This window comes from Papaver somniferum, chromosome 7 (genome assembly GCF_003573695.1).
Source record: "Papaver somniferum cultivar HN1 chromosome 7, ASM357369v1, whole genome shotgun sequence".
Lineage (NCBI taxonomy): Eukaryota > Viridiplantae > Streptophyta > Magnoliopsida > Ranunculales > Papaveraceae > Papaver > Papaver somniferum.
The window spans coordinates 78,318,524-78,336,993 of record NC_039364.1 but is presented as its reverse complement, the minus strand read 5'-3'; the positions used below and the strand labels follow the sequence as shown (position 1 = coordinate 78,336,993).

The 18,470-nt window shown below is 35.3% G+C and overlaps 1 long non-coding RNA gene across 3 annotated transcripts; it reads right to left on the bottom strand.

Annotated features, from left to right (window-relative positions):
- Nucleotides 1–9,846: 9,846 nt before the first annotated feature.
- On the bottom strand, nt 9,847–10,823 carry LOC113292752. 3 transcript variants are annotated; one of them, XR_003331851.1, is made up of 3 exons: nt 10,464–10,823; nt 10,249–10,343; nt 9,847–10,163 (listed from the first exon to the last, which is right to left on the bottom strand). It is a non-coding gene; the product is annotated as an uncharacterized LOC113292752 (long non-coding RNA). The 3 variants fall into 3 exon arrangements; XR_003331850.1 differs by having other exon boundaries at nt 10,249–10,320; XR_003331849.1 differs by having other exon boundaries at nt 9,847–10,343.
- Nucleotides 10,824–18,470: the final 7,647 nt, after the last annotated feature.

The following is an 18,470-nucleotide window of genomic DNA, read 5'->3' as shown; positions in this document are numbered from 1 at the left end:
ATTGATCTCACGCATTTCTCAGCTTCCCTCCTACAGATCAACCCATCCTCTCTTGTGACCGAATTGACTCTGGAACGACCATTGTTCTTGGTTTAGGCCGGGGTCTTACAGATTGATCTCTCGAACTTAAAGCACTCCCTTCTTGCAGTGCATCTGTGTGAGGTTCAACATTTTGCTCGGTTCAAGGAGTCTCCACACGGTCGACTCTTCAATTCCGTAAAAACCATCAAATCGTTTTTCCCCACTCACACTGTGATACTAGTTTCCCTGTCGTATGTTGTTATAACGGTTAGGCTTTGCAGTTTTTCTAGCAGTAAAGGCCCAACTCGATAGTGACTTTTCTAGCCGTTAGTGGTTCTGTATTTGCAAAAAACTAGAAATTTTTCTTTTGATTCGGCTACGAGTTCCTAACCGTGGCAGTAGTGTCCCAGCCATGACACTTTTTTTCCATCCATGTGTTCGTTTAACAGTTAGGTTTTGAAGTTTTTTTAGCCATCAAATCCCAACTCGGTTGAGACTTTCCTACCCGTTTGTGGTTTTGTATTTGCAAAAAACTAGAAATTTTCCTTGTGTTTATATAATTGTGCCATTTTTAGGCTTAGAGAAAAAGAAAAAGGCATACATATTTCATAGCATTTTATTGAAACAGAAAGGCATACATATTTCATAGTATAAACTTTAAAGAAAAGATCATTACACTGCAAATATGGTTCTTAATAATAGTGATCGAAATCAACATAAGTACTTTCTTCCAAGACATGATAGCAACCATGAAGGTCAAACTTCTTGTCATGGACATCCTCATAATCGGATTCGATCATCTCCCACTGAAAAACAAAACAATTATAAGTTAATATTATTCAAAACAATATTTGATGGACGAATTATTGACAAACTTACTCTTTGAGCACGTGGGATATTGGGATTGTTTTCCTTTACTTCTTTCATTTCCTCTTTGAAAGCTTCCAATTGTGGAAAGAGCTTCTCGAATCTTTTCTTAATGAGCCTCATCGATCTTCCATTATGATTTCCGTTTATACACACACGGTTCCAAAAAGAATCGGAAGTTTCATCAATGTAAATATTTTTATCTTCGTGATGCTTTACTGGCTCTAACAATCGCAATATCCTCCTCGGCAATGTAGCGAGTAACCACGTTTCTATTTTTTTGTTGGAGAAATTGGAGAGTTTGAAGAAATTTAAGAGTTTTTGCACTATTCATTTATTGGGGAAGGGTCTTTTATAGGAAAAAAATGACCCGACAGCTAGTTTTTTGAAGAAAAAAATAGACGTTCCTCGAAAAACTCAATGCAATTAATCAATGCAATCTCAGATTTACGCTGGGATTTGTAGAAGAGACCAGGCCGTAAGTACATACGGATGGGTTATAACCTTTACCAAGCCGTAAATATGAACTTTCCAAGTCAATTCAAATGCAATCCCATATTTACTTCCAGGATCTAGAATGGAGACCAGTCCGTATAAGAACCTACGGCTGAGTTTTGGTGTAGATATAGCTGTAACTATGAATTTTCCCAGCGGATTCATACAGGTCCCAGACGTAAGTTTATCTGCAATACCTGTCTCTATATTACGCCTGTGTCTCTTCTAAAAATCCCAGCCGTAAATCTGAGATTGCATTGAGTAATTGCATTGGATTTTTCTAGGAACGACTATTTTTTGCCGTTGGGTCATTTTTCCTATAAAAAGACCCTTTTCCAACAAAGTAATTGTACAAAAACTCTCAAATTTCTTCAAACTCTCAAATTTCTTCAACAAAGAAGAAGAAACATGGCTACTCGCTACACTACCGAGGAGGATGTTGCGATTGTTAGAGCGACGCTCACGTTCAGAAAACATGACGAAGATCAAGGCATTAACGTGGATGGAAGTAGTGATTCTCAATGGAACCGTGCATTTATGGTCTTTATGTCCATATATGATAATGAAAATGGAAGTTCAATGAACCAAATAAAGGAAATGTTCGAGGAGATCTATCTAGAAATGGAAGTTTTAAGGGGGCAATTGGAACGGGTGAAGGTGAAGAGTCTAGAATTTTCCTTTTTCAGAAGAGTGAGTATGTGCAAAAGTTGTTCATCAAGTAAGTTTTGAATAATATAATAACTTAATCCTGATTTATTTTTTGTAGGAAGCCTTGGCTCTTTCCCGATACCAATATATTTGTCGCAAAGAATTTGAGCATGAGCAATGCTATTGGATCACGAAAGAGTTTCTTGACCATTTCAACAAAGGTTTACTATATGTAATACTCTAAGTTTATTTTTTTTTCCGTTTAGGTATTATGGATGTAATGCGGCTTAATTATGTAATGGTAACATTATAAATTGATGAATGCAATTGAAAAGTTTGATGAATAACTTGTTGCAACACAATTCAGAAATATGACTAGGTAAGCCAACTGTAGTGCTGGAAATCAGAGTTAATGGACAGAATAATCTACCGTAACTTGTTATTTCCCAGCCGAAAAATCAAATTCCAAACCATATGTTCTACTGTAAAAAAAAAGTTACGGCCAGGAAAGGCTAAGGACGCAGTTGTTGTATTGATTATGGTTTGTTCATGGTCCATTATCCAAACCGTAAATATGATAATTTCAGTTTTTCTTCCATTTAGGTCAAAACGGCTAGGTACTTGTTTCAGAAAACCTAGCCGAAAATAACTATAAATTTCCAAAACACACAATAGACCAAACACAATTCTATTGAAATTAGAAATATTATATTTTTTAATATCATAACATTGAAGGAAAATACATTGTGTAGATCATCACACTCAAACACTTATTCATATAAGTTGAAATCATAGGTAGAATTTTCCAAGATACGATAGCTATCATACTGCTCAAACTTTTTCCCGTTGATAGCCTCGTATCTGGCACGAGCCATCCTGCCCGCCCACCCCCCTGAAAACACGAAACAAATATAAGTTAGTGAGTTATATTCAAAAATTCGTATTACGCATGTCCATTCATTGAAATACTTACTCTTATAGCACCCGTCATAGTGGGATTAGCTTCCTTTACGGATTTCATTTCCTTTCTGAAAGTTTCGCATTCTTCGAATATCTCTTTGAATCTCTCCTTAACAACTTCCAAAGTGCATGAGTTTTGATTCTCTTTTAATGCCATAAAAATTATGAATATACGGTTCCAAAAAGATTCATATGTTTGATCTATGTCAATGTCTAGATCTTCATCTTGTTGTTTGACCATCACCCATGCTCTGATAATAGCAGAATCTTCAAAATAAGGGTAGGGAGTCACCATGGTGTTTTTTCTTATTTTTTTGGATGAGAAATAGATGAGAATGAATATGAAATCTTAAAACTAGAATTTCGGTGACGAAGAGACGATATAAGGGTCTCCTTCTATAGAGTTTAATGCCCCAACGACTATTTTTTTTTCTTTTGAAAACTAGCCGTTTAAAGACTCAACCATAGTGGTCCAAGTAAAAAAACACAATAAATGAATTGGTTGAGAGTGTCGACACCAAACCCAGCTGTTTTTTGTTTTCACGGTTGGGTTTATTATCGTTAAGGATACACAGGTGACCCTGGATGATGATTCGGCTAGGAGTTCATCCTCAACCAGCCGTAGTCCAAAGTTACGGCTTGAATTTCTTAGATTTCCAACCGTAGCCGTCTATTACGGCTTGAAAGGGATATTTTTCACGGCCGTTCATATGTGTTATGGCTTGCATGACAAAACTTCTCAGCCGTAACTAATAAAACAAAAAACAGATTAAGTTACAATTTTTAACGGATTTGAATCAATTAAAACTGCTATTGGGGGTTGATTACTAAAAAGACGAGGGTACCCAAATACACCATAATCTTTTTGTTTCAACCTATAAGTCCTCTACCGAATGTGATCGTCTATGGGAAAAGTCGAGAAAATGCTACAATTCGGTTCACCCTTTGTGTGATTGTCTATGGATACGAGATCGAGAAAATACAACAACAAGATAACTTGTGTGATTGACTATGGATACAATATCGAGACAATACTGCAACAAAGTGTGTTACTTGATAATAAGTTCGGTAATAACCAAACTCTATAAGATCACTATCAAGTAATACAGAGTTAACGTATATGTGTATTTTACTTTATTATAATAAACAATTATAATGCAGAAATCAAAGTAAAAGACACGAGAAGATTTTGTTAACGAAGAAACCGCAAATGCAGAAAAACCCCGGGTCCTAGTCCAGTTTTGAATACTCTCATAATTAAGCCGCTATATAAAATCTAGTACCAACTTCGTATAGTTGAGACCAAGTAGACTACCCCTAGCTACTTAGTTCCCTCAATATCCCTGCGCCTTCGACTTCTTGAGTCACGCACGTGAATAACATATCCTTTGGATCGTATTCCAAACAACAAAGGAAGAATCTGTTTGGTAACCACTCTAATCAATCTTGCTACAAGATTTAGATGAGTAGTTTACAAAGGCTCTTCTGTTTAATCTAATAAACTCATTTGTCTGGTTAGATCAATCTAACTTTAACTACTGAAATAGTCAAGTATAGATTCGCACCGAAAGAGAAATATAGATAATGTCGATCTCACACAACTAATCAATCGAATAAATCTGATTCTAGTTGGATCCCAGCCGATCAAGGTTTGTGCACACAAATTCACAAGATACGAAAAATAATAATAAATCTTATTCGTCTTCATATCTTCCTTAATCTTCAATAATAACTTGCACAACACTTGAATCTCTTGTGATCAATCACACACAGAACGGAGTGTGTTAACAATGGATTATCACAAGATGTTTTTATATCTACAAACAGTTCTAAAGATCTCGTCGGTACTTCGATCTAGTTTGAGTGAATCTTATATCAGAAGAGAAGATTCTCAAGAATAAACAAACTAGGTGCAATCAAATTTTTAACAAATCGTTAGTCAATCAAATCAATCGAAAACTAATAACACTGCAATTATCTAGTTTCCCACCAACGGGTTTCGTAAAGCTTCTTGATCCTACAGAAATCTTTAAATGAGCAGTCATAAGAGACTTTACCTAATTATGATACTTTCCTCTCTGAATAGACGGCTCTACTAGAAACAAAAAGAAATGAAGTTTTCCTGGCTATTAGGATAGTTTGCTAGAAATGCAAACTTAGGTATTTATAGACCAAGGATGTTTGGACACCAAGGAATTTTCAAAACCAAAGATATTCTCAAGATATGCAATGAATGTCAAATTCGGTTTTCCTAATTCCAATAAATGCTTGTCCAATATTTCCGAAATCTCTCAATAGAAAATCTCTAATTAGTAAATGCACATTACTAATTTTTATTCTCTAGAGATATGCATTAATTGCTAGTAATTAAAGCATATAAAACCAAAAACCTTAATTAAAAGATTATTAATTTATTTCGGCACAAGATCACCTTGAGTACCAAAGAATATTTTTGAACAGTAAATAATAAAAGTTACTGCTCGTGTTCAAAGTATGTTGACATCTTTTCACTGCAAATCCTTATTTCATATTTACATGGATTTGCATTCTTGGGATCGGTTATACCACACTTCCAAACAAATTTAGAATTAGTTTGCCTGTGTTCCAAGACTACTATGTGATTGACCATACAAAATCACATACATGGGTTCAATCGGTTCTACCAATCACTTGGATCGGTTATACCTAAATATGGAAAAACTTGTGATTGGTCACACCAGTCACTAGGATCGGTTACAGAAGTTACAAGGATCGGTTCCATCATGGTATTACTTGTGATCGGTCACACTAGTTACGGGGACCGGTTACACCAATTACAAGGACCGAACACATACACTCATGATCGGTCACACCAATTACTAGGATCGGTCACACCAATTACAAGGATCGATCATACCATCACATGGTGATTACTTATGATCGGTTACACCAATTAACATATACTGATTATACCAAATCATAAGTCAGGCATTGTGATTAGTTATACTAAGATATATAACCTAAGTTAAGATCGGTTCTACCATCTCACACATATTGGTCATCCAAATATTTGCAATGAATATCCGGACCAATAAGCCTAATGATATCCCTTTTGATTCACGAAACGAGTTCATGAATGTACTTGTTAGAGCATAGCTCGGTTGAACCCACCAAGCGTTGGTATGTCAAGTATGGTTGTCATATTTTAGTGAATCAAAACTCATCTAAGAGTCGCTTGATTATGTACTAGAGACAACTTCGTATAGGTTAGACTAGAAAGTCTAGGAATACTGAGACATACAACTATTACTCAAATACCTGAAGAACGTGAATAAGTAACGATCTACAACGACGACATCATCCTTCCTCTTGAGGTTAGTAATATTGACTTGAACTGTTTCATCCCTAACATATATTTCAAGTTGTGCTATATTGAAAACATAACTGCCAAGCTGTGAATGAATATTTTACTCTAGTAGTGAGACATGATCATGTATTAAGGAATTAGGCTACGAAGTATAACGCTTATCTTTTGAACTTCGTAGATATGACATCGATATAATCTTATGAATGCTGTGATGATTATGTGAATGGGTAAAGGTGAAGATTTCATCCTAGGAAACAATTTTTTATATTTGTTTAAAGGAAGTACATTCATGAACTTGTTTTATGAATCGAAAGGAAAATCTCTAGGCTTATTGGTATTGTTATTCATTGCAAATCTTTGGATTACCAATATGTATGAGATGGTAAAAACGATCGTAACTTGTTATGTATCTTGGTATAACTAATCACAATGCCTGACTTATGATTTGGTATGACTAGTTTTGATTAATTAGTGTAACCGATCCTAAGTAATCACCTGAGATGGTGTCATCGATATTTGTAATTGGTGTGACCGATCCTAGTAATTGGTGTGACTGATCACAATAGAGTTGTGTAATCGATCCTTGTAATTGGTTTAACCGGTCCTAGTAATTGGTGTAACCGATCCTAGTGACTGGTGTGACCTATCACAAGAAATACCATGTGTATATGGTAACCGGTCCTGGTAATTGATGTAACCGATCATGGTAACTGATGTAATCGATCCTGGTAACTTGTGTGACCGATCACAAGTGTTCCATATTAAGGTATAACCGATCTCAATGATTGGTAGAACCGATTGAACCCATGAATGTGATTTGATATTTGATCAATCACACAGTTGTCTTGGAATACAGATGAACCAATTCTAAACTTGTTTGGAAGTATGGTATGATCGATTCCAAGATTGTAAATATGAAAGAGGATTTACAAAGAAAAGATGTCAACATACTTTGAACACGAACATTAACTCTTATCTTTTATTGTTCAAAGATATTCCTTAATTACTCAAGGAGATCCCTACCGAAATAAATTAAGAATCTTTTAATTAAGGTTGTTAGTTTTGTATGCTTTAATTACCAGCAATTAAATGCATATCTCTAGAGAATACAAATTAGTAATGTGCATTTACTAATTGGAGATTTTCTGTTGAAAGATTTCGGAAAATATTGGACAAAGCATTTGCTGGAATTATGAAAATCAAATGGGTATTTATTGCATATCTTGAGAATACTTTCGGTTTTGGAAATTCCTTGGTGTCCAAACATCCTTGGTCTATAAATACCTAAGTTTGCATTTCTAGCAAACTATCCTAAGAACCAGGCAAACTTCATCTTTTTGTTGTTTCTGGTGGAGCCGTCTATTCGGATAGGAAAGTACCCTAATTAGGCGAAATCTCTTACAACCGCTAGTTTAAAGACTTCTGTGGGATCAAGAAGCTCTACGAATACGGTTGGTGGGAAACTAGATAATTGCTGCTTAGTTTTCGGTTGATTTGATTTACCAACGGTTGTTGTAAATTTGATTGCACCTAGATAGTTTGTTTATTCTTGAGAATCTTCTCTTCTGATATAAGATTCATTCAAACTAGATCGAAGTATCGACGGGATCTTTAGAAATGTTTGTAGATCTAAAGACATCTTGTGATAATTCATTGTTAACAGACTCCGTTCTGTGCGTGATTGATCACAAGAGATTCAAGTGATGTTGTGCAGGTTTAATTGAAGATTAATGAAGATTTCTTATTGGTTTCTCGTATCTTTGTGTAGCACAAACCTTGATCGGATGGGATCCAAGTAGAATCAGATTTATTCGATTGATTAGTTGCGTGAGATCGGTAATACCTAATAGTTCTCTTGAGATCTATTTTGATTGTTACAAATCCGAATCTTATTACTTAGGTAGTAGAGATTGGATTGATCTAACCAGGCAAAGAAGTTATTAGTTTACACGGAAGAGGCTTTGCATATGACTTGAGATATCTTTATCTTAAAGAATCAATAGAGTTGTTACCAAACAGATCTGTTGTTCCTTTACTGTTTGGAATATGATCCAAAAGAATTGTTCCAGTGCGTGCACTCATCGAAGTCGAAAGCACAAAGATACTGAAGAAACTAAGTGAACTAGGGTTAGTCTCTTGGTCTCAACTATACGAAGTTGGTTTAGATTTTGTATAGCGGCTTAATTCTGAGAGTATTCAATTCTGGACTAGGTCCCGGTTTTTTTTGCATTTGCGGTTTCTCGTTAACAAAATCTTGTCGTGTCATTTACTTTTCTTTTCCTCAATTATAATTGTTGTTATTATAATTTAAAATAAATTACACGATCGTTAACTCCGCTTTACTTGATAGTGATCATGCGTACCCGTTCGCATACTTGAGTGGGTTAAGTTCTAAAATCGGTTTGATCATGAACAAATCAACAGTACAAAACACAGTTTGGCTAAGTTTACCTGTGTTAGTGGTGGTCCAGATTTGTTCTCAAAAAGATAAATCTACGGTTGAGAGGTGATGTTTAGGCATGATCTAGAGTCGGATCACACGCGTGGCTTAGGTGATGTTTCAGCTCCCCACGTTTCATGCCAAAATTGGGAAGGAGAGGTAGAGAGAGAACTAAGAGGGGAAACTATTTGGTTGTCTTCCAAACACTTCAGAAAACCAGGAAAATGGAAAACGATTAGAGAGTTCCGGCCAATATGATTTCTCTAAATGCTTTAATAGTTTTGAAATCAGACAATTTCAGGTATCGAGTTTTATATAAGTTTTGGGCTTTCCTTTTGTTGCCGTTTTTCTTTGAATTCTTACTTTCTTACTGTGTTAGTAGTTTTGTAGATAGATCAGATAAAAATTCTTATTGTTTATCTTTTGTTTAATGTTACAGGACCTGGAAGTAATGGAGCATTTAGAAAAGTTCATATAGTTTTGTAAATCTTCGGCTGTGACTGTTCACATAAAATACCATACCAAACACGATCAGATTGAGCTCGTCCTTATCCCTGAGAACTGAAAAGAGAGAAAGGGAGTAGATTCTGAAGCATCAATGGAAGTAGCTTTATTCTGCCGTTCGAATGAACGCAAACTATATGAAGGCCGTGATAACAGTAAACCTTTTCATTCTATCGAAACCCTAATTTAATCTCCTTTTTCAATTTCTGAAATGAGAACATACAAGGCGGGTACAACGGATTTATAAATGGAAAATGATAGAAAACGCGCTTTATTCACACTATTTCCCCGCACTCCATCGTGGCAGTGGTTAGACGGAGTTTTAGACTTTACACGTAGGTGATGAATGTATAAGACGGAGAAAAACTAGATCTAAATCTCAGCCGTTTATTCAAATTACATTGAAACCCTTGTTTCCCTCGCCCATATCAAAATCCCGTGAAATCTTTTGACCCTAATATTTTCATCAAGACTTGAAGAGTTAGAACTCATACGAAGAAAATCTTTACACCCTAATATTTTCTCATATATCTCAGCAATCAAAATGCTCATATGTATCCAGAAATGTTTAACAGTAGCAGCAAATTGTATTTGATGGAAGCTCTTTTGGCAGAGCATACACCGATTACAATCAGTATATTGTCACTTGTAAGCAAGATAATTACAAGCTCTTTTAGCAGAGCATAGACATAAATTACAAGCAGTATATTGTCATTTGTCAGTAGGAGAATTACAAGTTCATTTAGCAGAGCATAGACGGTAGTCCAGTACATAATAAAGTTCACAGCCCATGATCATTTTCACCAATGGATGCGCAGTTGTACATTGCGGCACTAAATCTTTCTGCTACTTTTACTGTCTTCCCAAAGCATCTTTTCTCCACTGAAATGAACCGTCATATTTAATACCAATACCACTTAAGCATATATGCAAGTACAAATACATCAAGTTCTATATGAACCAATACCATTCAAATTCGTGAATCAATAAAACTCCATACAAGATCTCCTTTAAACAATCCATTACCATGTATTTGGTTCTGTGAGGAATTTCATCAAACACCTACCGTAAGTAAGCAATTCATTAATTTACTGATTGTAAGCAAACTTTAATAAGAACACAGTAAAGAAAACAATCAAAATAGGAAAACCCAACTAAGGAATTTAGTTAGATACCACTTACCAGTGAGAATAGCAGTTCCGTCACCTCCAAAGAAAAAACCAAATAGAAAACATCAACTCCATTCCCGACCATTCTCTGTTTTTTTTTTTCTTTTAGCCTTTTCAGTGAGTTTCTTCAAATTAACTTAATTTCGAGAGATTGTCTGTATAACCTGAACTCGTTATCAAACTGAAGTGTAAAATTTTTAATCGAATCAATTCGATCGATTTAGCAAACAATTGATAACGCGATTTTTCTAATTTCGAACAAAATGAAATTAGAGATTGATGTATTTCGATAAGTCAATAAAATTTGAAGTAAAATTGGATCAAAATTGTTGCTGGAAGAATCTGGAAATTTTTTGAAGAAAAGTGATTGAGGGAGTTGCAGAGCGTTTTGGTGGTACTCTTTTTATCTCTCTTGAAACTGATACGTGGAATCAATAAAATCCAACTCCCCTGCCACATCACTGACCCAACTCAGCCTGCGTGAAAGTGGCGAGCAAATAGCATCCGCCTAGCGCGACCGTTTATAAATTATAGTTTCCGTTTTTATGATTTGATCCATGTTATAGTTGGGAATCATTCATGTTATAGTTGATCCATGTTATAGTTTCGGTTTTTATGATTTGATCCATATTATAGTTGGGAATCATTCATTGTTCAACTTTATAGTGTTCGTTTGAGAATGTGTTGTCTGTCTATACTTTGCAGTATATAAGTATATTGAATAATAAGCCATTATATGTTTGATTAGTGCCGATTTTTGTAGTCACTATGTAATTTGGATATAATCGGCCTTGACAGCTGACTTGGAGCATCTCATACTATTTGAATCTTTTGTTGGTAATTCTAAGCCAGAACTAGGTGTCACCGAGGGTTCAAACATAAACTATGCCTAATGAGTCTGTCGAAAAAGAAGACAAAGATGTTTTCCTAAACAGCCAAAGTTCACTAAATATTAATCACCAAGTATATATATTTTCTGAGTTCTTAATTTCTTAATTTCTCCTCTCATCCTCTCCAGAAATGGGTTTTTTTTCCATTTCATTCAATATAATGGCGTGTTTGGGTTCTTCTGAATTCAGGGTATGGATAAGATTTAAGGCATGGATACAAGATGTTGAGTACACCTATTTGTAAACTACCAAGTTGGCATAGATATGTCAGATGTGTACCATGCGAAGCAATACAAGTTCCAAAAACTATTGATTGTGTTGGTATTCATCAATACACAAACTATGAACCAGAACGGTGGAACTCCAAATGTAGGACTACTTTCTCTAAACACAAAATTTGTCAAATCTAGAGGTACACCGAGTGTCTCTTAATTCTTCACGATAAAGTTTATGTGTGTTTACTTTTATGCACAACCTTTAATTTAACGTTTGCGTTTGAGTTTTCCATTCTGCGTGGACTAATAGCAAAATGACTCACTTTTAGTGTTACAGATGGTATATCTTCCATCGAAAGTACAAAATCTGGCGGATGGAAATATTAGGAAGGGAACTTTGAGCTCAGCAATAGTACAATGGTTCTTTGCGGGGAAAATACATACCGCGGATTCAACACTCTTACAATGTTGCTTATCCTCTTTGTTTTGTTTTGGCAAATTTTAAATTCTACTTAGTGTATTATTCAATGTTTACGAGACCAGCTGCTTATTTTGTTATCTTCAATAACATGATTTGTGACCAACGTTTTTGATTTCTACCTGGCAGAAGTTTTCATGTCATATGACATGAAGACGCGTAGCTTCTTTTTTTTGTTTGGTTATTATCACCCTGATTTTAAAATGTTGTGGTCTTGGTTGGTCGTGCTGATGCTTGGTACTGGTGATTATTTGTGGGTGGGAATATGGTAGTGTTGGGTGCAATAATAAAAAATAAGGAAAAATCAAATAAGCAAAAGTTATTGATACTTAGCTCCTTTATAATGGAAGTGATCGATTTGATGAAACGAATGAGCTCCCTATATCTCCGCAACAGCAACAAGGCAAAACTTTGGAAAAACAGAGTGAGTCACGTGTTCAATACGTTGCCCTTAAGACATTAGCGCCCGGATACACTCAATAGTGATGCTATAGCCCTCACAGGACGGATATCTCCAGGATAAAACACCCTACTACACCTACTACTAGCATATGTAGTAGATGCTCAACTTGAGCTTGGCAACTCCGAAAAAACCGTTAAGGAAAATCGCGAACTCTTAAGAAACGGTATAAAATATTTTCCCTTAGGGGTCCCTCTAAAATATAGAGCAACCCCTTTCCCATAGATTTTACAAAAGTAGTGAATTTCTTTATATAATGGAATAAAACAATTTAAGAAGAAAAACTCCCCGATGTGGGACTAAAAGTTTTATATAGTTTCTTAAAACTTCTAAAAATTGGAAACTCCACGATGTGGGACTAACAAATTTTCATTCACAAAAGAAAACAATAAATTATAATCTTTTATTAAAACTTTAAAAAATTATTTTTTTTATTAATCGTTTTCCAACAATCCCCCACATGAATGAAAACTCAATAAAACATGAAAACACAGATAGATCTTGGTAAATCAACATCCCAACCTCACGATCCAAACAGACTGATCGTGCAAGTGTTGAAATCATACTAGTCATTTCGACGTCCTCTCCCTCACACAAAAGTGTGTTGACCCCAGGGTCATACTATGGATTGCATAAATCATAATAATATAGAGAGCTTTCATCTTTAGTTCTCACATGGTGAGACTATAGGTATCTTTCACCAAAGTGAAAAAGCATGAACTAGTGAACCCTTAGTGACCTTTAGGTCCTAAGTTCCAGTAATACCAAAACCATCAAAACGAAAATCACATAAAAAGCGCAGGAAATACCATTTTAGGCAGATGTGTCCATGAGGTCTTGAACCTTTGCTTAGTGAGATATTACCGGAATTACTTGCTAGAGACAGTGAACTATGTCTTGAACTGCTAGCATTTGATGTAATTCGCGATAACAACCACGGGTGATATCTCCAAGATTGCTTCCAAGCTCGTGCCGTTTTTCCAATTTGGCCCTGGACATATCCTGTTTTTCAGAATGCTCTAGAGAATCAAAGCTCATATTCTCATAGGAAGCGGCCCACTTCCTCATTCAGATAGGTGAGTTTCCATAAAGAGTGTTACTGCTACACCCCACTTCAATCTTAAATCGAAACTATAGAACTCATTAAGACTTCTTAAAAGTCATCCTTCACATGCAGTCACACTATCACGTCTACACCATAGGGAAGGGACAGAGAATAAAATTCTCTGATAGTGTTTACCTTTATCCACCACAAATTAGTTGTCTCATTCGAAACCTTGATCTTGGAATCTCCAGTCAGCAAGATTGAGTATCCTTCATGGCAAGTTTAATTTATGAGCTTAAGCCCCATCCCCTTCGATGTGTTTCTAACAATCTCTTTGGATGAACCTTTCGTCAAAGGTTGCGCGATATTCTCCTTGGACTTTATCCAATCAATGGAAATAACGCCAATTGAGATTAGTTATTTTTAGCTTTAGCTATTATAGCTTGGCTAACACAGTATATATATATAGCTGGCACAGGCCTATGCCAGAGAAGAATGTCTTCTAAAAAGCATCTTAGGCACTCAGCCCCCGTTCGTGCTTTATCTATCGCAATACTCTCAGATTCCATAATGAATTGAGCAATATATGTACGTTTGGAAATCTTCCAAAACAAACCTTCCTGCTAGAGTGAAAACATATCCACTCGTAGACTTAAGACTCCTCTGAGTCAACTATCCAATTTGCATCACAAAGTCCCTCAAGGACAGCAAGATACCTTTGATAAATCAAATAAAAGGTAATAGAGTATTTTAGGTACCATAATACTCTACTCAGTGCATCTGAATGCTATTGCTCTGGACATAATTATATCTACTTAACTTACTCACAATATAGGCAATGTCTGGACTCTTACAGTTCATTAAATTCATCAGACATCCTATAACTCTTGAGTATTCAAGTTAAGATACTCCATTACCCTTTTTTTTGAGTCTACAAGAATAATCGTACGGAGTACAAGAGGCTTACAATCACACTGATTGTATCTCTTAAGCACAAATTCAAATAATGAGAATGACTAAGACTACATATGTTAGATTATTTTCTAATCCTCATCCCTAAGATTACATCAACAGGCCTAAGTCTTTCAAGTCAACGTTCTCATTCAGCGCATGTTTTTAGTGGAATTAATCACATCTATGTTTGTATCAAGTATAAGCATATCATCAACATACAAGCATACAATCACACAGGCATCCTTAACAAGTTACTTGTAAATATACTTGTCAGATTCATTAACTTAAATCCACTACACATTATCACATGATCAAATTTTCCATGTCACTGTTTACGTGCTTATTTTATAAACCATACAAAATTTTGTTCAACTTACAAACTTTGTCATCATAACCTTTCACTACAAAGTCCTCAGGTTGGTCTATGTAAATTTCTTTATCTAATTCACGATTTTAGAAAAGCTGTCTTAACATCCATCTGATGTATCTCTAATTTGTTTATGACAGCAATAACAATTAGCATCTCAACGTAAGTAAATCTCGTCACATGTGAATAAGAATCAAGGAAATATACACCTTCGTTTATAGCCTTTAGCTACCAACTTAGCCTAATATTTTTCTACAGTTCCATATACCTAATGTTTCCTCTTAAAGACTCATTTACATCTCATGGTCTTACTCTCTGGAGGTAAACTATAAACCTCCCAAGTCAGGTTCCGACGGACTGAGTCCATTTCACTAAATGAAGCTTCTTACCAGAATGGGGTTTCAGTAGATATCAAGGCTTCTTTACAAGTCCAGGGCTTAGACTAAGCTAGGCATGTTATGAAGTCGGCTTCATAAGAAGTCTCAAGTCTAATTGTTTTACTTCTCTTAGGCTCAACCTTAACTTCATCTTCCTTTAAGATAAGTTCTGACTATTTGAAAATAAATCTAGGGGATCAACAACACATCTCTAATGAGGTACAGGTTTAAGAATAAACATGTTCAAAGAACTCAGCATCCCTAGATTATAATAGTATTCACAACAAAGTCAGAAAAATCACACCAAAGTATGAAAAATCAGACACACAACCAAAAATCTATATGTAGAAGTATACTCAGCATACCTTATATGAAGACACAATCACATTTTTGGTTTCTATCTAGTTCTTTTAGGAAGAGGAATGACAATCTTAGTCAAACACCCCCCACTTTGACATTCATAAGAAGGTCATCTACCTTCCATAAATCATATGGAGTTTTCTGATCCTTAAGGGTACTCTATTCAGGATATACTAGTTAACAGACTGCCTCCCCCACAAGCCCAGGTAATCCTGAACTAATCAACATGACAATTATCATCTTCTTAAGGATACAGTTGTTATGTTCAAGGCTTCTAATTGGTTTTGAACTTCAAGTTTATACATCTTAAGGCTTCTAAGGCATCATCCTTATCCCTAAGCAAGTATACAAGACAGTACCTCGTACAATCATCTACGGAAGTTATAAACCATCTTTTACCACAGTGATTTTGGGTTGAACTCATGTCATCTAGGCCTAACTGAATTAATTCTAAGGCTTAGAATTACTCTGAACATTTGTGCTAAAAGGTTTTAAAGCAATTTGATTCTTCACAGATTTCACTTTTGTGTTCAAAGTCCAAACTAAATTTGGGTACGCAGCCTATGCTATCCAGTTAAGCATTGACTTATAAGTTTACGGTTACAAGCTTACCACATAAAACAATCAATCACATAAAAAAGCACAAGAATCAACTATGTTCACATCATCAGTTTTTCCGTTAAGCTTATATAGACCCAAAGTCCTATAACTCTTGCTAAAAAAAACTCCTTGTTACAACAAGTTTTCCAGAAATTAAGATCTTAAATCTTTTTCCATCTACAATAGAACAAGATACAAGATTCTTGCATATGCTTGGAACATGAAAACTTCATTCAATGTGAGAGTATTACAGATATGAGCTTCTGCTCGACCTTTTCCTTTTATGCAACCTCTATTGCAGATGAGTTACTCAAAAGAGTTTCTCGACATCCCTATCCTCTGATAGGAGGTGAACAGGTCTCTGTTTCAACAAACATTCTTGGTGGCTCCAGAGTCCACCTTCTGGTCTCTCACATTGGTTGTTAAAATAACTTCCGACATCATGTCAATGAACTCGTTCTAATTTGTTTCAACTAAATTAGCATTAACTTTCTACTTATTAAGGTTTTATGTTGTCTACACTTTACTACCGTATGGCCCGGAATTTTACAAACATAACAATCACCCTTAATTAAAGTAACGCCGGATTCAGTTTTACGAAACATACCTTTCTTATGAAGACTACGGTTAGAGTTGTGTTTGATATTCCCGCCTTTGTCAGCTTTGGAAGACTTGTGTTCATGCACATGCGCCTGGTAGCCATGTTCCTTTTCAATTTCATGTCACAATCTTCGTTTATACTCTGACCACGGACACGGTAATTTCCCAATCACCTAATACACCACATCTCACAAACCTTAGTTCTGAAACGGAAGATAAAGTATGAGTTTTGAAGATAATATCTAGATTTACAAATTTCGTTTGAACCACCATATCAAAAAACTCATGATTACCCCATAAAAAATACTTTAGTTAACAACAAAGTTTCCCCGTCAGAATTTTTCAGGAACATTTGTCTGTTTTTTAAAATATCAAAAAAATACTTTTACAACTCCAAAAATTCTGAAATTTTACGTGGGTAACTATCAGGTTGTCTACTACGTTGTGCCAAAAGGGTTCATCGAAATTCCTTCTATGTTAAGAGATAATCTCGAAACTCTACAGCTGACCAAAAAATTGTTTTTGTTTTTCACTCCACAATTAACATCGATGATTCACAAACCAACCAACCATTTTCGATTATTACAAATTATAATGTCTTAAGATTGTTGGGTGCAATAATAAAAAACAAGGAAAAATCAAATAAGCAAAAGTTATTGATACTTAGCTCCTTTATAATGGAAGTGATCGATTTGATGAAACGAATGAGCTCCCTATATCTCCGCAACAACAACAAGGCAAAACTTTGGAAAAACAGAGTGAGTCACGTGTTCAACACGTTGCCCTTAAGACATTAGCGTCCGGCTACACTCAACAGTGATACTATAGCCCTCACAGGACGGATATCTCCAGGATAAAACACCCTACTACACCTACCACTAGCATATGTAGTAGATGCTCAACTTGAGCTTGGCAACTCCGAAAAAACCGTTAAGGAAAATCGCGAACTCTTAAGAAACGGTATAAAATATTTTTCTTTAGGGGTCCCTCTAAAATATAGAGCAACCCCTTTCCCATAGATTTTAAAAAAGTAGTGAATTTCTTTATATAATGAAATAAAACAATTTAAGAAGAAAAACTCCCCGATGTGGGACTAAAAGGTTTATATAGTTTCTTAAAACTACTAAAAATTGGAAACTCCACGATGTGGGACTAAAAAGTTTCATTCACAAAACAAAACAATAAATTATAATTTTTTATTAAAACTTTAAAAAATTATTTTTTTATTAATCGTTTTCCAACAGGTAGTTCGTGAGTAGTAAAATTATAAGATGTGAGGAATTAGGCTATTGGTGATTTCTTGGCTTTTTTGCATATATTCATCAGGATTCTTATCTTCTTGATCGAAATGCATGGTTGCATGATTTGGCAATGTGTGCGAAACTCACACTAAAATATCAAAGTTGCTCAAGTAAAGAATCCACATGCACAAAATGACTATTGTGTATTTCGAATTTGTATCCATTGAATGATAATGAAAAGTTGTTTATGAACATATTTTCTTCTTTGTGATGCACATCTGTAATGAAATGCAGGGTAAATCACATTATTATATTTTTTTTCGTGGAAAGTACTTTTTTGTATTCCCTTGGTAGCTATTGCGTCTGCTTAATACTTCATCCGAACTTTCCACTCCCACCGACTGATTTTAATTTGAACTCTGCGGATTTTTTC